The following is a 20,267-nucleotide window of genomic DNA, read 5'->3' on the forward strand; positions in this document are numbered from 1 at the left end:
AGGTGACCTTGTGGGAACAGCCCTTGCTGCTAAAAGCAGAGAGATGCATTAGGCTGAACTTGTGTCTCTCTGTAGGGTTCTTGTTGCTGGGACTGCCCTGTCCATTTGCAGCTTGTTCAGAATTCAGCAACTTCATCGCTTGCTGGTCTGAACCGTTATAATCCCATCATAATTACTTTGTGTCCTGCCTGCTGGCTAAGTATTGCTGACCAGATCACTTGACATGAGTGGGTTTTTAAGCACTTAGTACTGGCCTTACCTCTTCTCACACCCACATTCTCAGGGATATTCCATCAGCAAATATGCTCGCATCTGTGTGTCGAGTTAGCAGGAGATGTAGATGTTGCAAAGGAGACTCTTGTTTCCACAAAATTATCTATCATCTCCTAACTTAATATAAGAAATTGTAATGATCAGCCCATTGCTTTCAGACAGGTATCCCTAGAAATGTAATATCCTTCTTGTGTCTGTGAATGTTTCTTGTTTTTTTTTGCTCTCTTTATTACAGGGAGATGTTAATTCAGGTTTGGTTTCTTAGGTTAGTTGCATTTTACTGTGCTTGTGTGTGTGTAAAGAAGGGCATAGGTAGATAAAGATTTATTTTTGTATCATGTATTTTCATTCCTGTTAAACCTTCCAAAGGTTGAACGGAAACTTGTAAATATGGTATAATAAACACCTCAGAGTAGCGGTGAGTATTTAATAGATTCTGTTTATTGGAGATATTTTTTTCAATTAAAATTGCAGGCAAGGTTTCTAATTACAGTACAAATTATTTCAAGTGTATTTTGCTCTGTTAAAAATCTATGTAGCGGACAGTATTGCATTTGGATTAGAGCTGGGAATCCAGCCAGAAATGTGGCCCTTTGATCCCTGCTTTCTGAGATGCCTAAAAGCACAACTGAGGGTGAGGTAGAGGAGGCAATGTCTCCATTTTCTGTTACTGAGTTTTGAATCCTACCTCATCAACTGGACAAGTTGCCAGCTGAATGTCATTCCATTCACCACCACTCTCTGGGCCTGGCCATCCAGCCAGTTTTTAACCCAGCAAAGTGTGTACCTGTGCAAGCCATGGTCTGCCAGCTTCTCCAGGAGAATACTGTGGAGGACCATGTCAAAGGCCTTGCTGAAGGCTAGGTTAACTACGTCAACAGCCTTTCCCTAATCTACCAGGTAGGTTACCTGGTTGTAGAAAATGAGGTTGGTCAGGCAGGACTTGCCTTTCATGAACCCATGCTGTCTAGGCCTGATCCCCTTGTTGTCTTGCACATGCTGTGTGATTGTACTCAAGATGATCTGTTCCATAACCTTTCCCAGCACCAAGGTCAGGCTCACAGGCCTGTGGTTCCTGCCTTCCCTCCTGGCATTGTCGCCTCTATTACAAGACCAAGCATCTACACGTAACTCTTGCCCCGGAGTCAATGGACAGAAGGATGCAACAGCCTGTCTGCCCCGTTCTTCCTTTGCCAAGTAAATGATTTTTTTACCCCCTATGTGGAGTGCAGTCTTTCTGCACTATGTGGCTGGGGTGGGGGCAGAAGGGAGAGGACATCTGGTCCTGTATGTTTATCTGGAGAGATTGACATGTCTCAGTGGGTACCAGGGGAAAAAGAAAAGGTTCCTTCAAGCTGCTCCAGTTGCTAAGAGACGGATGCTTCAACTTTGAAAGCCTCCATGCACGCAGGGGATATTATCCTGGCAAATTGGACTTTCAAATCTGGCAGCAAGGGAAAAAAGGTGATGCCCAAAAATAGAGGGCATTTAGGTGATCTGATTTCAGAGACATCTGTTCTGCTTTGCTAGGAGGGCAGGGGACTGGTCCAGTTAGTGAACATATGTTACTACATTATGTGTAATAAGTTTACTTGGAGTGTTTTGCTCATAAGCTCACGGCTTGGCCAGGTGACCCCCTTTCTTTCCTCCTTTCCCAAGTTAATTTTTAACTTGGCTTTTGTGTACAAAGCTTGCTTGTGTGGTGAGGCCATGTGTAACGCTTGCTTTGAAGCCTGGAACAGGTTTGCATGCAGATGGAGTGAGTGATCAAATAGTGGTTTAAAGTTTTATACCCATGGGACCTGCGAGCCTCTCCTGCAAGAGCTGTCTGTGGGCTGGCGCAGGGCTCTGAGCACAGAGCCTGCTCTGCTGCAGCATTTGTGTCTGGAATCACAGCTGCCTCCCTTGGTTGCTTAGCTGTAGCTTCTTTGACTGTGTAAGCACCATCGTATATTGCCAACCAGGTGGAGCTTTAGGGAGGATGCTATAAAAGCTGTGAAATCTTTTCTATGTTTAGACCCTCTGCCTCACACAATGGCAGGAGGGTAAAAGCTAACATCATTGCATTGCTCCTGGGACATGCATGGCTCAGAGGTTGGTGTGTGCTCCAGACTGACAGGGAAAAGGCACAGAGAGCTCTTGGCCATTTCTGTGCTGCAGGAGGTCCTAACTTGCACGCTGCTCTACTGGCATGCCCCGGGCCACAGCTGTGTTTGCAGAGCAGAGGGACCTGGGGCTGCTCAGCCCAACACTGCCCTGGAGACACAGCTTTCATGTGCCCTGGAAAACAAAGCTCTTCCAGAAACTCCTAGAGCTGTGCCTGCCAGAGGTTGGACACAAAGTGTTGGCAGTACCAGCTGTGCAGTGGGTTTCTGTATCAGCCATGGTTCACTGGGGGTGCACCGGAGTGTGCTGTGATTAATTTGAAAGTACTGAAAGGACCTGGAGTCTCAAAGGCGTCAATGTGAATTCTGTGACTTGTGCAATATTAAACAGCTACATCGGGTACAGGCTTTGAGGGTGAAGTCTTCACATTGCTGAGTTCTAGCACAAACAATTGCACTATTAAAACCTCTTAATCTTTTTCTTAAAGGTACAGGAAACAGAAAAAAAAATCCCACAAATGTTTGCTATATAAAATATAAAGAATATCAGAATATGATATTCTAACAGTACCTGTGGTATCCTTTTGGTAGCAGAGGATTGCTTAGGAAGACCCACCTCCTCATCTGCTTGTCTTTTTGATGTCATGAAAGAGGATAACGACCTCCTTCTGAGGGAGGAGGTAAGCTGAGCTGGACTAGACCTTCTCTTGTTCTAGGAGCCTGACCGTGATCCCTTCAAGACTAGCATGTTCAAAAAGCAAAGGGGAAAAAAGCACCCACGAGGAGACTGCTGTTTCCACTTCTGTTGCCAAGTGCTATGGACTCTCAGTTGTAGGTCTGCCTGACATTGGTAAACAAGCTTGTATGTGCCAACCTTCTGCTTCAGTTTTCTGCAAGCACAGATCAAGGCTGGGCACCACACCTTGAGGCCAAGAGTTTATGACCTGGTACACGAGCAAATTCCCTTCATGAGTGGATGAGTTGACCCACAGGTAACCTAAGCTTGGCTCAGTGTCCATGGCTTGGAGTCTGAGCCCAGGAAGTCAGGCAGATGGGAAATGAAGCTATGGGCTTCTCTCAGGCTGGTGTTTCCACCAGCAGTAGAGCAATTGCTGATTTTACAAATGATGTTCTTTTCCATCTCCCTGGTCACAGTAGCTTTGGAGAAAGATCAGTGCTGGCCACCTAAACTAAAGGCTTTTTATTTTTCTTTGCTGAAAAGAATATAGAAAAAGAAAAAAAAAAAAAAGGACAGAAAATACATCAAAAGTGGGAAAGAAGATGCACAAATAAGGAATAAGAAGGGGGACTACTGATCTTTAGCCAATGTTTGTGATTAAAGTCAAAGCTGAGAGCTAATGTCAAAGGCCAACTTCTCTAGCCAGTTTCATTTCAAGTTCAGGAGAAAGGGTCAGCCTTCTCATGGTGAACCAGAGACTAAGGGAGGTGACGAATATCACAGGCTGTGTGGTAGAGTTCATGCTTTTCAAGTCACCTGTCCTCCTGGGACTAGCATTGGGTAATGTAGTCTACAAAGTGGTGACAGACCCATCCTGTGGCTGTTTTGCTCGCCAACTTTCAGCACACTCATTTGGGTCTTGTCGCTGTGGTCCCTGCCCTTCCTGTTTACCAGGCGTGGTCTAAACTCCTCTTTCTCCCAACAGAGTCCCTGACCTTCCTCTTTAGCTGAATTAAACTAGTCAATACATTTCATTGACTCTTCTGTGCAAAATCATGCACAAGGCTGATTTGCATTTCTTACATTGAACAATAGACGATGCATGGCCAGTCTTGATGCTGTCCTCATTGTGCTATGAGCTCTGCATATTTACCTGGAGAAGAACTAGCCCAAAACACTATAGTCTTCCAGGAAATTCAGACTCTGTGCCAAACTTTTAAATGCAATCTCTCCTTTTTTTTTTTTTTCCTTTTTTTTTTTTTTTCTTTATTTGTTTATTTTTTACATTTGTAAGCTGCCAAATTGGAATTGCCTGTCAGTGTGCATTCCTAATAGACTTTTCTGAACACAGCTCCTGAACCCTACATGGTAATGTAAAACCATTGCTCTGTGCTGTCTGTAACAGATGGGAAATGTAATCTTCTGGGTCCTGTGACAGGGTTTGCTCATTATTATATGAACAATGAGAGAAAAAATGTAAAAGGTGCAATATACATTTATTTTCTGACACTTTGTTTAAAAGACAATGGGCCTGATCCGTATTCACTGTAAGAGCTGCTGGGGGCATTTTGGTGTAAGAGACCTCCAATAAAAGGAGAATAGTCTAGTATCTTTCTTTTAATACTCTCTAAATTTTTCTCACCTTAGGCCTTTTAATTTAGCTTGTCATTCAGGCAGCAATGAGTACTGGCATGCATTTATCAGAGAGTGGGTGACAAGGTGATTCCCACAATTAAGTGAATCTCAGAACATTTGTTCTCAGAATCTCTTTAACTTGAAGATTTTGCTTCTGTCTCTGACCTAAAGAAGAGCCGCCTTTGCTCTTTCTGTGGAGTCTTTTCCAGCTACATCTGTGTGTATCTGTATCCTTCCCTCCCTCCCTCCCTCCTTCTCTATCTCTTCCTCCAAACTTGCCTCATTCTCAGACCTCAGAGTTCACCAAGAGAAGCTCTATTTGGGATACTTTTACTGGTGGGAATGCCTCCATCTGCATTTTTGGCTAAGAGTCTGGAGAGATGCAAATGATCTTCTAGCAAAAGTGGATGGTATAGCTCTTCTTTGAGAGAGTTTGTGTGTAGCTATCTGGTCTATGATAAAAGCACTGGTGATTCAGACCAGAAAGACTTACTAAATAGCAAGCAATGAAACCTTAACTAAAGCTAAACTGGCAGGATAACTAAAATCACTGGTAATGCATGTTTTTGTACTCTGCAGATATTAAAGTAGCTTGAATGACATCCTTCAGAGCACTGAAACAACCTGAGTAATGCATTTTCCTGCTGCAAAATGCTTTCCCTCTCCTTCACTGTGCCCTTCTCTGCCTCTGACCCTTCTGCTGGCAGCAAGCCAGGTATGAATTCCCTGGTATCGGATCTTCTGCTCTCCTTTTACCTTCCCAGCCCCTGGCATGCAGATCAGTGTGCTACCTGACCCTGTTCGAAGTTCAAGTGTGATGGACTCCATTTCCCTATCAGACCTGCCAGTCTAGCTGGTTTCAGCATTTCAGCAGTCTCTGTGTAGGTTGCTGTGTTACCTGCAAGGAGTGGAGTTTCATGCAGGAGCTATTGTGCCCTACTTATTTTTAATCCCTCTTCACCATCAGCACCTTTGCCAAGAATTGAAGTCGAACTTTGCAAGCACCACTTTGATCTTGCTTGCACCTTAGGTAACATCTGTATTGCCATTTGCATATTGATTCCTGGTGGAGGGGTTCACAAGCCAGACTTCCTTTAAAAAGCAAGAGCTGTTTTCCACTAATAATTCTCTTGTCTACACATGTACACACAGATGCACACATGCACACGCTCTAGGGTTTTGGACAAACTTATACCTGTTCCCTCCTGTCCGGCAGAGTGTCCTTGTTTTAAGGGAAAATGAATGACACTGGATTCTCATCAGCAGAAGGGAATTCATCCTGATTTCTTTGAAGACCTTTTAAAAACAAACATGGCTAACTTGAAATCCCAAGCATTTCAGTTATCAGGAGTGTCTTAGGCTCACCCAGAGCCCCCAAAACAAAGTTGCTGTGTTGGTATTAGCCTCCCCCTTTGCACCTCTCTGTCCTGCACAGGACAAAGGCACAACCATTGTTCCTTTGGTTCCTGTTTTCAGAGGGAGGTAACATATTGTGAAAACTGCTTTTTTAAGGTGGTGTTTTCTGGAGCCAGATGTGCATTGCAGTGCCACCACAGCGGTGCTGTGACATGTCACATCAAGTACGGGTAATTAAAGAGAAGACTGTCAGGTCACCTTGGTACACTGAGCCGCTTAGTAAGTTTTCCCTAAGAAGGTTTTGTGGCTATCAGCCATTTTTTACGCCTTCCCTTCCCCCATTGCCTCATGTTGCTCTTTCTAGTTACTAATATAGGAGCACTGGGGAGGAGGGGAGGGAGAATGGTGTAAAAATGTGAGCTGTTTGTATTTTATAGATCTAATTACTGTATCTTGACATGGAAATGTATACAGGCACGTGAACCGATATTGGAATTAAGCAAACACCACACCAATATATTTGTGTATGTCTTTCCAAATGAGCTAAAACAACTGAAGTTTCAATGATTGATTTTCTAGTGTATGCAATTGCAGCCTGGCTTATTGGCTTATTTGTGAACAGCTGAGCAAGAGAGGTTTTATCCCTCCATAATTTTTGCAGAAAGCAGGAATTGTAGCAAATATGCAGTAAATAATTATACATGAGAATGTTTGTACTACAAATGATGCTGTGGCCTTTTTTGAAATTTCCTTGTAATGCAGAGTGTAGAAAGAAACAGAGTAAGGAGCTGGCCGTTGTATTTGACCGTTGCTTGATAATGTATTATTTCTTCTTCTCTAGTGGAAAAAGAATATTGATATCCATTCAAGAGTCTTAGATATTTACTAAAACTGTTTTATCAGTTCTTATCCCCTTTGGGTTGGAAGGTTTAAAGCAAGTCAATGTTTTTTCATGTAACATGAAATGAAGCTGTGGAATTCCTTGTTGCAGGGTGATGTAGAAGCTGAAAGTTTGTATGAACTTAAAGGGAGACTAGATGAGTTCTTGGAAAAGATTTCCATGTGGAGTCATTAACCACCAGTGAGGCAGCTCTGTTTCTCAAAGTCTGAGGCTCATGCTGACACCAGTTAGTGGGCAAAGAAATATTAAAAATGTTGTGCAGCTCCTTCTGTGGACGTATTTAAGTTCTTTCTTGAATCAAGGCAGACATGAAGAGACTATTTGTGAGCAAGTTACAAAATACAGCTTGCATTCCTAAATGGATATATTGCATGCTTAAAGAAAATAGAATAAAAGTGATGAAAATCACTGCCTTGGCTTGTAATTTGTGATCAGACAAAAGGGTTAAGATTTTGGAATGATGACTTGTACATCCAGCTGCAGTGCATATGCAGACACACATAAAACATGTCAATGAATATTTTATTCATATTAAGATATCAACAACCTCCATGTGTTGCACAGATAACAGGAGGGACCAACGTGCTGAACAGAGATGCCTTGTTGTCGCTCTCTAGGTTTAATTCTACCTTATTTAAATCAGTAAAAATTTTGCTACTGACAATGGTGGATCACAGATTTTCATCTTGAAGAATCCATCTGTGCAGGAATTCAAGCACCTATCTCTACACGGACAAGAATGGAAGCAAAATGTTTCCTTCTGTGATGTACAGAGGTGATGCATTTCTAACATCTCATCAACTTAAATTTCCTCTCACGTATTCCAACAGCAGGAGAAAAAAAAGAACAATGGAGCAAAAGTAGTATGTTGAATTAATAATACAATTTAAACACTTAAAGGAATTTAAAAACTATCTTTCCATAGAAATCACTTCAGAAATACATCAGAGGCACAAATTAGGCCCTCTGAGGTATAAGTAAATGCAAGGATGTAACACATGGTAATCGAATCATGTCATTTCATAGACATGGAGGTGATCAAAGCATTAATAAAAATTCCAAGGTCACCTTGAATTAAGGATTCAGGTTAGAGTGTTAAATGTTTCTTTCAAACACTTATCTTCAGCTTGTGAGACTTGCAATGACTTGGGAGAATTTTATCCATGTGCACGAGCCACCTCAGTTCAGAGAAGCATAAGGCTGTACGTGCCTGTACTTCCCACTTGCTGGAGCTGATGAGGCCTATGCAGGGCTCTGAGCAGCCTCAGCTGAAAGGATAATAAGCAAAATTGAATGGACGGGTCAGGTTGATCCTGAGGGATTCTTGGCCTGACTCTTTTCCTATCTCAGACATAGACTATTGCAAATAGAGACAGCTAAAACCCCAGTGTTTCCAGGTGGTGGAAAACTTTTTTTTTTTTTTTCCCAGACGAAAGCAAGCCTTCCTCAATACTTCACATGAACGAGCAATCCTAAGAAAAGTCTGTTTCAGACACATCGATGCACAGTGTTTCTGAAATGTAATATGTTCCCCAGATGCTGCAGCTTCTCAGAGAAATAGATGATCTTGTCAGTCCTGCTGCTGGTAGCAGCTGCTTGTGTCTCAGGATCTGTGGCTGGGCTAGAGCCAGCTCTGCTCCTGCTTTTGCTGTCCCAGCTCTACAACAGAGATGGGTCCACTTGGGCCCCAACTCCCATCCCACGCCCACGACATGGAGATCAAGGCTCTTCTGTCATTCCGTGATGTGCGTGATGGCATGCCCAGGGCTGGAGACTCAAGAAACCCCATCTCCTTAAGCCCGACACAGCCAAATTCAGGAGTCATTCCCAAATCTTGTGTGGATTTCCCCAGCTCTGGGTCAATGGGGTTTCCACAGCATCAGGTTTCTTGGTTTCTGTGATGGATTACTTATGCAAACTATTATTATTTTTTAAATGTAGAGGGCTCCATCAGATATCAGCATGGCCTCTTGGCTATGATGTGGTTCCTGATTTACCTGGGGAAGGGTGAGAGACGAAGCAAGACTTGTGGTGACTGAATGTTTGTCTAGAACTTATCAGAAAATGCTTTGTTTTCTTGTGGCAAAATCCAAGGAAATAGTATATATCTTTAATTTTCATAGGCATAACTTAGTGGAGAAATTTTTCTTAGGAGAGCATCAGGACTTTTTTATTTTTGAAGCTTTGTTGGTTATGAATCCCCTCCCCCCAGACCTCCTAAAATGCCTGAAAATGTTGAATCAAAATCTGCTTTGGGAAAACTGATTTTAAATTAGAAGACTTTCTGAAATAATCTATTTTCCTTGAAGAGATTTTAAGCTAAGTAGAAAATCTGATTTTCCGTGAAGAGAAAAAAAAAAAAAAAAGCCACTTGTTCTGGATTTTGGGGAAGCCCTTCAGTTCCCCCGGGGGAGAATAGTACAAAGTAATCTTAATGGCTATGTGAAAAATAAAGTGAGAATTACCCCCCGAAGCAGGAGGTCACCTGGCCGAGAAACCAAGGGCAGGAGCAGAGGCTGGAGTGGGAATCTCTGCTGATTCCTGCCTGGGAAGGTGGTGTCTTCGAGAGTGTTTTTGTAGCTTGCTGTTACGCTCTGTGTGGCAAAACTCCACGCTGATGAATAGCAACTTAAATATGCCCCCAGTGGATGATTAGTAAGTGTGGAAACATTATTTATGTTTTCCAAATAATTTCAAACAAAACAACCCCTGGCTAATGAAAAAGAGAAAAATTCATCACCAAATCCCTTCAGTCCTGTTAAGTGTTCCTGCTCGAGGAATATCATGATCTGTACAAGGATGTGGTCCTTGCAAGAAACAGAATAAAGTGCCTGCATGCTGCTAGTGACCTCAGTGGGAATTCCTGGTTGCTGGAGAAATATTGGTCTGTGCCTATGGGGGAGGCTGTAATGTGCCCAGCCTGCACTTTCAACACCACACTAAGAGTTGTTTGTAAACACTTCCAGCCTTGGTGGCATAGAGGATGCACAATCATGTCAGATATTAATTGCGCTGTGAATAAATATAGGGATAGAAAGTCTATTTTTATCACTAGCTAGGTAGCGGATATTTACTCTACTTTTCTCAGTACCACTTTTCATCTTGGTTTCATTGCATCAAGAAGTGCATTCATTAAGAGATTTTGCAGATTCCATGCAATCTCAGTTATCTTCTAAGATGTAGCTGCTAATGTACTTTATAGACAGCATATAAAGTAGATTGCTCTCCACAAAAGAACAGTTTGGACACTCCTACAGGAAAGTCCTAAGACTTTCCAGAAATGTTCTTTACCCTCACTTGGATTATGCGTGTGGATGAAATGAAATGTGATTATATACCGTTGCATATACGGAATGCATATTCACACCTTCTTTATGCTGTAGATTTTTATAGCTGTTAAATTTCCTTTTCATTATATTTGATTTGCTAAGATGAAAGCTTGTTTTATCAAAACTAATTACATGGTATGTATTTAATGTTCTGTCCCTAAGGTTTTCATAGTAATAAAATTAATTGTTACTGATTAAAATGGTTCTATTACATCAGCTTAATGTCACTTGAGGTGAATGTGGTATTAGAAAAATGGCCATTAAAACGTTGAATAAGAAACACAGAGGCAAAGATTAAATAAAGGGGAAAGATTTTTGAATGGACTTTTTTTTTTTTTTTCCCCACAAATGTTGATTATGATCAAGATTTTTAAAACATTGACTTAACAGAGATATGTCTAAAATGCTTACAAAATCATATAGTTGTTGTTACTGCTTTTATGCAGCTCATTGGATTGCCATTCTCCAGCTCCTAGGTAAATGTTCAATATGTGACCTTAGAAAACAGACTTTGTCTTAATTTCTTGTGTCATTGTATATGGAAAAACACAGAACAACATGAACTGTCATGTAAAGGTAAAAGTCTCTTTAAAGCAGTAAAAATGCAGCTAATATTTGAAAAAAAAACAACAAAACTGCCTAATAATGGAGATTCTTTATTTCTCTGACAAAGCACAGCAGGTAATTAAGGTTTATTACAAGGGGTGGAAGGGTAAGGGTACAGCTGCGGGGCTGTGAGGCTGTTGGAAAACTCTGGTGATGACAGGAGGAGATGTCCTCAGCACCTCTGGCTGGGACAGAGTGCAATGGGAGCAAAGAGGGTTGGTGCAGGGAGAGCACCACGTTTGAATCTGGAGAGAGACCACTGAGAAAGAGGAAGAAACAAAGAAATTAAGAAAGGAGGAGACAACAGAGGGGAGATAAGATCCAGAAAAAAATATGGGATTTTAATAATAGCATAATAAAAGTATAATCTAGGCCTTTTTAAGTGAGAAATCAAGCTGGAAATGTGATTTGTATGCAGTTGCTCAAAAGACAGGAAAGAGGAACTAGAAGGGTGTTGCTTCATACAATCTGCATGGCTTTCAAGCTGCTCTTGTAGGTTAATGTCTCATTTCAGAGCAGCTAACCAGAACTTCCCCATCCTCTCCTGTCAGTCACTTTCCTTTGGGATTTTCAATAAAGTGAGAACTATCTGACCATCATCCATGCCTCCTCTTGCCCTGGTTTCTGACAAAGTTATCAATAATTTCACAGTCTTTTTTCCTGAGCTACCTGCTGACTGTTAGTACTTGATGTGCTTTGCAGCTGACTGGCTTTTGAAAGAAGACCAAAGCGTCCCATCTTATTTCAGTATACAATAAACACCTTCAGAAGAGATGAATTTGATTGTATGCCTAAAGCTGAACTTTGCAGAAGTGGCAGCAATTTTTCCTTTATCTTGAGGCTTAGAAACACAGCGGAGTTGACGTTTGTTCTGAAAACCATGACTAGGAAGTGGAGTGATGCAACACCAGAGGGAACGGCTGGGGAGGCTGTTGGAGGAAGGTGGGAGAAGGAAAAGTCCTGAAAACTGGAGTCTTGCAGAGGAAATCCATAAATATATAGTAACAATGAAACAATAAAAACCAAAGTGGGCAGTGTGTCTTTGAGATTTTGGTGACGTTTTACTAGTAATAGCGAATTCAGCTATCTATAAAAAACTTTTGTTAGAGTGTTTTCTGAGTAATTCATGACATACAAAGGCATTTTCTTGGGCTTAGTAACTGTACAGGAGATGATGACCAAATGTGGGGAAGCAAGAATCTTAACCCCCATACTGTGAAATGAAACTGCTGTACAATACACACAAGGAAAGAATAAACTTCTTCCAAGGGAATATGACTTTTTTTCCTATAGATGACTACTTTTCAAAGCTTTTATACGGTGTGTGCACTTTGATTTCCTTCCCCAGTCAGTCTGAATCCGTCCTTGACATTCCATTAAGTTGACAATATTGTTTAATTACCAGAAAGGAGAGCTTTGTCTCCATGGAGAGAATGATTCTTGTTGTTTGCCAAGAAAGCATGGCTGGGTATTAGGCCCTTGAGGGTAGGAAGATAGAAGAGGAAACAAGGAAACAGGAGAATGTGAGGTATCCTAGCTTGTAAAGTGTGTGTGCAAGGAGAAATTATTGCATCTTTCCTGTAGCCAAGTTATAGTCCCAGTAAAACAGGTGTTTTTATTCTAGAGCTTACATGTGACTTTCTTTTCTGTTCTTAGATCACTGAAGAATATAAAAAGGCTGCAAAATAGTGGTGAAATAGGATTTTTGACATTCTGTGCATCAAACCAATCTTTCTTCTGAAGAGCGTCTGGGTCATAGAGGATCTTTGTTCTTCAAAGTAGTCCTGAAAGGGCTGGGAACCTGCCGTGTTTGTCCACTGCTTAAGGACAGTGCTTCAGTACTGCTATGTGTGTGTTTTTACCTGAGTCCCAAATCAGAACTGGATGTTTTTTCATTTAAACTGTGTATTTACTGAAAAGGAAATTTTGAGGAAACTGGAAGGGCTTGTCCATCAACACTGGGTTTGGTCTCTTACACTTTCAGATCAAAAAGAAATCAGAAGAGAACGCTTCTTAATTAAATGTTAAGACTTTTGATTTTTTAAGTTGAATCTTTAAACATTCTGATTTGCAGTGAATGGTAGCAAAATTTAAATTTAAAATGACTTTGGAAAGAAATACTTCATTTCAGGCTGAAAGAATTGTGTTGAACATAGTGATATTTTGTATAACTCATTTCACTGAGACATTCAAATACTTGCATTTAAAGTCATCCTGAAGCTGCTGCAATTTGACCAGGAAATGCATTGTCAGTCATTTACATAATTCCACCCAAAACGCAGCTTTGGTACTAAGCAGCGGGACCTGATGTTCCACAAGTGCATAAATCAAAAGGTCTTAACATTTTAAGAGAACCCCAGACCAGACAAACTTCCTTTCTTTCTCTGATTCATATGATTAAAGGGTTCAGGAGGGAAATGTGACATATAGGTATTTTGAGAATATTCATGACCTCTTTAGGCATCTAATAAAGGTACCTTGTTTAGAAGCCTAGACAGGTTATATACTCCATGGAGAGAGGTAAACTCCTAGTTTAGGTCTTAAATAATCTCTGACATCTCATTGCCTACAAAGCAGCCTAAGCAAGGCACTCAGACTGGGCACTCAGAGGTAGGAGGTATGGATGCTTTGCTTGGATTCCTCAAAGGATCATGTTTGGGAGTTTGAGATGATATTTTCAGTGTTTAACAGGCACAGGGTGGCAGCTCAGCTAGAATCCAGGAGGTACCAGCACTTTTATTTTCCGGCAACATCTGGCAATGCAACCTGTGAGAGGACCACGGTGCCTTGTTGCATGCTTCACAGTTTACTGAATTTAAACATCTTAGAGTACTCAGACCTGGGATACACGTGTAATATCCAGTGAAATGAGAGTTACCCTTCTGTTTACAGAGTTAGGGAAAACAGACAGGAAGAGAGAGCTAGGAAGTGGGAAGGCTGACTGCTAGCAGTAATTGCCAGCTGTGCATGTGCAGGAAAGGGCAAGAACCTGGCTCCTTTATGAAAACCTGCATTTAGAGCTGTTAAATAAGGGGGAGAGGCAGGAAGTGGAAGGAATAGCTCCAGCAATTCTTAGCTGGATGTTTATAGCAAAGAAAGGGTAATTGTAACCACAGATTGAACTGCAGGAAAGTGGAGCTAATTATATTTGGCTACTAGTCTATCTCTTGCATTTATGAGATACCCATTACAGTAGGTAACTGGGGCCTTAAGAATAAAGTATATCTGCTTTTCTTTTCTTTATATAGAATTTCCGCTAATGAAGATGCTACAGAAGAGTCTGCCTAAAAGTGAAATGTTAGCTCCTCAGCTGATGTAAATCACTGTAATCCCATTGAAGTCAATGCTGAAGATTTAACATCATGCTAATTGAAGTCAATGGAGCTAGGCTGATATATACCAGCTGAGGTAAATTCCCCAGTGCATTCTTCCTAGCTCTCACGAGTGTTTGGAGCCTGAGCTCTGGTTTGAGTCACTGAGAGAACCCAGCTGTGCAGTTCAAACCAGGCTCTCTATTTAGAGCTGACCTTTCCTAAATTTCAATTATGGTGTTTAGATGGGTGATTTCAAGCCAGGTTCATCCCTACTCTTAATTTGCAGGTTCCCCCCCCTCTCTCCCCCTTCCGTCTTCCTGGTCCTTGTGGTAGCATTCCCTTGTGTTTGCTGATTTTTGATTTTTGGCCTGTGTTATCTAATTAGGTCTGATATATTTAGCTGTCACAGAGTGTAACAATCTGTAGCTAGGCTTCTGTTATTATTGATGGTAATATTGTATGGAAGGATCCCCAGATGGTGTTAAACATAGTCTTAGGAGTTCCTTTTCTGTTTTGTAAGCAAACGTTCAGTCTATGGAAGACCTGCTGTTTGATTTGGCCTCTCTTTTCATTATGCAGTGATCTTTGAGCAGAATAATAGCAAATAGTGAATGCTCTCTTCTTGTTCTCTGTCTGATGACAATTCATACAACATAGCCTCTTTTGGGATGACAGAATTTGAGTTTAGGGTGGTATTTTGGGAGGAGAAACATTGCTTGAGGATTCTTGCGATGGTCTCTCTTCTGAGTGTGTTATAGTCTGAATAATTCAAAATATTTAGCCTTCTGATCTTTCTACCAATGAGATGCCAATATCAGAGACCCTTCCTGTGTACTGGGGAATACGTTGTTACTAGTAGGTGAAGAAAAAAAACTTTTCACATGCATTTTCTTCAACAGAGCCATAAGAGTGTGGAGTTATACAGCTGAATTGTTTTAAAACAACACCAAAGACAGCTCCTACTGATACAGAGGTATAATCTGAGCATCAGATGGCCTTTTTGCAGATGGTGTGAATGATGTCAGGGCCTCTTTTTGACAGCTCTTTGTGCCAGCTGACTGTGGATTGGTCCTGCCTATTACTCTCACGAGCTCTGGCAAAATGGTTAAGACACAGATGGCTCCAGCAGGATAAGATGCAAGCCTACTGAAAACGAGACTCATATAAGGTAAAGTGAGGAATTGAATATGTACTCTCAGGCTGTAGAGAATCTGAAACCAAGATGCCCTTTTCTATAGTGAATATTGTAATCAGTAGCTTTTACTTGAAAAACATGAGAATTTCAATGATTATATCCATATTTGACCCTCTTGTGGAAAGGACATCCGAATCGTAGCTTTAGAAACACACAGGATTTAGCCATTTTAGTTTCAATTTAGACACTTGAGGCCTCTCTCACTTTTAGCTTTTAGTCCTTGCATGGCGTAGAAATAACTGAACTTCCTGTACAGTGGTGCATGCATTATGAACAATCTTAAGGGTTGCACAGGATTAGTTTAGGTTTCAGCCTTTTTGTGTAATAAATGAAAATGCTGCCCTGGACTTTAGAATCACGTACAGAAGTGTTCTGTGTCACCATTGCCTGTATTTTTAGTCTTTCCTTCAGGAAATAAATACTCAGGACATCACAGCAGCTGGTTCAGAGAGCCCCTGCTGTGGAGTGCCTTACACTGCTAATTAGGTCCTACATGATTGTTTAGCGCTGGAGGGGCTTCCCATGCCCACTGGGAAGGGGCTGAGAGAGCTGGCGAGGAACATAAGGCTTGTGAGAAGCAGTTTGCTGAGAATGGTAGTTCTGCAAGAAACTTTGGGTTTAGCACACAGTTTTCCAGATGGACAGCACCACTGTGAGCAGCTGTAGGTGACATCTTCAGAGCAAATATGGGAGGTGGAAATGAGAAGTAGGGAGGAGAAAACTCTGTGAGCTGCTAAGACCCTGAGAGAAGCCAGTCATTAAAGTCATTTGAAGGCCGAAAGAATGGCAAGAGTGCTCCTCCCCTAAAATGCAACAAACATTTTCTGTCTTGCTGCTTGGGGGAACTCCTGCTCTACTGCATTCTGACATTTCTTCTCTCCTCAGGGGAGTATAAGCATCTTACAGAGACTGTCTGTTCTTACTGCTGCTTTTGGTGGTACCAGAGGTCCTGTCTCTGTGACTGCTACGATCTGTGGTAAAACTCCTTTGCCCTCCTATCAATGTGGGATTGAGCATTAGGAATGGTATTCTGCAACAGAAACCTGATTGGCATCTTCCTAACAAAACTCAGCTGGTTAGATTGAAGACAAGTTATCTGAAAGCCAAAAGATTTACTTGAGTTAGTTTTCCAGATTTTTAGCTATTTTTTACATATTTCATTTTACATGGAAGAATTTTACTAGCAGCAAAGGCTGCCTCTGTTATCTTGAGCTCCTAATCCCAAAGAGGACAGCCAACCATGGGTGTGTAGAAGAGGACTGCACTGCATAAAACTCTCTTTGAGACTGCAGGGGAGACTATTTTCCCTTTGAGAACTGCAGACAATTTTGCCTCTAACAAATTAAAGTGCAGAAACAATAAGCAGATGGCTGTTCTGCAGAGTCCAGGGATTTAGAAGCTGTTGGGGTCTTTGTGGGAGGACACTGCAATGTGCAGGCACAAGCCCTGTCTGAGTGAGTGAGGAGACCGCAGCTCAGGGATGCTGTTCTGTCTGTGCAGGACCTCTTCAGTGCCAATAGGTGTTGATAAATAACTGGCAGCAGGTGTTTTTATGAGCAAATCTGCAGGTAGCTCAGTGCCTTTGAAGTGAGTTGGTACCAGCTGGAGAAGGGTCTGGGCCTCTGTTGCTTGGGCTGGCAGATAACACCTTCCAAAAAGGGGGTTTGCCTGCGTGTTATATGCTCTTACCCTTGACTGAATAAAGCTGCTCTCAGGGGTTATAGAGCCCTTAGAGTCTAGAGGTAGAGAGACAGCCAGTCCCAAGGAGCAGGGGAGGCTGATGCTGCTGGAAAGAGACTTCGTCTCACTGGCACAGCTGGTGTCTGACAAAACCCTGGGCTATCAGAACTGGCATGTGAAAATCTGAAAGTTCTGCCTGTGTTGACCTATTTGGAGATGTTCTGGTAAGGGATGTCATTAAGCCTCTCTTCCTTTGTAACTGTGTATACTGTGGACAAAAGAGACTGCTTGCAAAGTCTGTTCTGTCTCATTTGCTATGGCTTTGTCCTCCTGCTGTGTTGTGACAGGCAGACTTGGAAATGGATTCTGGCTGTATTACGAAGAGTCTGAAGTTTTCCTTGAGAGGCTCGAGTATGGTTCTGCATTGAAGCAATTCAGAGCTTCCAGCTGGAAAAAATATGTCCAAGGCTGTGCTTTGCTATAACCCTTTCTCCCCCCATCTCTATTCTCACAGTCCACGAGTACAGAAATGTAAGCAATTTTTGTCTGTGGTCTAACTGGGAGAGTTGTCTCAAATGGCTAGCTTTGTTCCCTTCAGCAGAAACAAAATGGAACGTATGATTTGGAATTAAAATGTCTGTTGCTCTGCTGTAAAAATTTCCCATCAACCGTAAATTTGCTCTGAGCTGTCTCTGATCCATTCTATGCTAAGAATAGTAGCTAATTACAAAACACCTGAATGAATGGACGTCAAGTGCCCATTACCCACCAAACCTGAATACTTCTCTCCATTTCTTCTTTAGTTGATTTGAAAATAAAGGGAATTATTTGCTGTTAGCCTGTCTGATTTCTACAGCAGCTATTAGCAAAAATGTAGGTTGAAAAGCCCAGCTCTCTGGTGTGGAGCTGGCCTCATCCTGCCTCCTGTAGAAAGACACTGAGCCAATAAGACAAGCAGAGAAAGGCAGGGCAGTATTTAACCCATCCCAGGCTTGGTTTTCATGAGAGATATTTTGTTGATTGGTCTCTACCAACTTGCATCAGACTTGCATAGAGAAATCCCAAACATCTCGGGCCATTCATGTTTGCTGAATCTTCTTGCTACTCTGCTCTTGTTCAGGCTCTGACAGAACAAGAGCAAAGACAAAGGCTGTCTGTGGCTCCATCAGTGGTGGACTGTGAGTAACATATCTTCAGCAGAGCCAGAAGGTGACTAGGAACACATGGTTGCTTTTGCTGGGGCTCTCCACCACCCAGGTGAATACAGTCATACTTTGAAAACAAACCAAAGAAGAGATAGTGATGACTCCTGCCTCCAGCTTGGCCAGTCCAGGGAGCCACTGTGTTTTCCTAGAGGTGAAACCACCACAAAGTCCTGCTCCAGTTTTCCATGCTTACTGGATATGGTGGAGCAGGTACAGATGAAAAACTCCCTCGGTTTCCTCCTCTTGTGCATTCAGTGCCATGCTCAGGCACAACTGAAATCTGTGCCAAGAGACAATTCAGGTTAGGAAAGGGAGATGCCATTTCTCTCTACCTCTGCTTCTTGTCACATTTTGTTAAACGCGGTCATGTAGCATGTAATGAAGACATCTGTTCGTTTTGTAGGAAACTGTGAAAAAGTGTGTGCGTTTGCCTTGTGCCATCTGTTGCCATTCTGATAAACAGTTGAAAGCTCTGGCAAACATAAACAAAAACAGTGCGCTTTGGTGCTAACTGCACCATTTTCCTTCTTGGTGCTCTGTATTTGAGCCTGTCCTCACAATTCATGAAATATTTGGGGCTCTGCTCTGCTGTAAGGAGATCTGATGCTTGGCAAACACTGCAGTTCTTTCTTCTGCTTCTGTCTGTGTCCCTCCCCTGAACTCTCCCCATCAGAGACAACGGTGGGACTGTAAGGAGAGGCTGGAGCTCCTGAGTTGCTGGAATGGTATGAAATCCTGTCTGTGCCACCTGGACGGCTCAGCTTTCCCCCTCCAAATTTTTGTGCCTCTGAATGGAAACTTGGCTGAATCGAGAAAATGATTTGGGAATATACCACTGATCAGGAGGGATTTAGATGTATTATACAGGATTATTATTTTTCCAGAAGTCTGTCTTGGGAGCGGAGGCTCTGTTACAGAATGTGTTGAAAATAAGTAGCTTATAATGGATTTCTGGAGACTCTGTGAAGATGAAGAACTATTATTTTAAGGAAAGACCAAGGAAAAAAAAAAAAAAAAAAGGCAATTTTGTGACGCTCATGCTTTCAAAAAACCATATAAGACAAAAGACAATGCTGAAGAAGAGGGTATGGTGGTCAGTTAGAAGCAGACAGTGGAGAAAAAGCAAGTGCAAACTTTCGAGTGTGGTTTTAAAGGCAAAAGCATACAGCAGATCCAGCAGGTCTCAAATACTGCCATACAAACCTTTTTTTTTTTTTTTTTTAAGAGCAGAGGTATACTTGTGCAGAAGCCTTCAGCATGTGTTACTTTGCATGCACCAGACTGAATCTACAGAAATAGTTTCTGTGAAGAGGAAAAAAAGACCTCTGTTAACTCCTTATGCTATATTCTTACTAAATATAGTGGTTTTGAGTGACGGTGCATTTTTGCTGGCATATATAGATTGTCAGTTAACAGCTAAATTACTTTTTGTAGCTTTCTGCCTGACTTGCATATAAAGTGGGCTATGCTGCAGGTTGAAAACAAAATGTACTGCTCTAACAACTATGAAAATTCACGTCTTATAAAATACTTATTGCAAAGGAGTTTCACACAGAATGTCTATGCCTATAGAAGACAGGCAGTCTTCCTGGGGCTGTTCTGACAAGGAAAACAGTATCAACACGGTGGTAAAAATATCAAGAAGCTAGGAGAAGATCATAGGAGAAATAACAGATCATCTTTTGAGACAGGCCGTGGAAATATGTAATTAAAAACTTCTCTAATGCATACTGACAAGGAGCAGGGACGAGACTTATATTAAAACTGTAGCTGTTCATAACCCAAACACAGTTATTTTTAGGCTGGTTTCCTTAGGAAACCAGGCTTGTGAGCAAATGGGGTATATGTGTGTGTATTATATATGTATACCTGTCTGCCTGTTCACCATCCTCACAACTTCTAAATCTACAGGTCTACTCTAGCCAGGTTTGACAGAGAGATGATAGTTTTCATCACAATGTGAAGAGTGGATGGGGAGGGACAGGCAGT

Source organism: Aythya fuligula, chromosome 5 (genome assembly GCF_009819795.1).
Source record: "Aythya fuligula isolate bAytFul2 chromosome 5, bAytFul2.pri, whole genome shotgun sequence".
NCBI classification, from domain to species: domain Eukaryota; kingdom Metazoa; phylum Chordata; class Aves; order Anseriformes; family Anatidae; genus Aythya; species Aythya fuligula.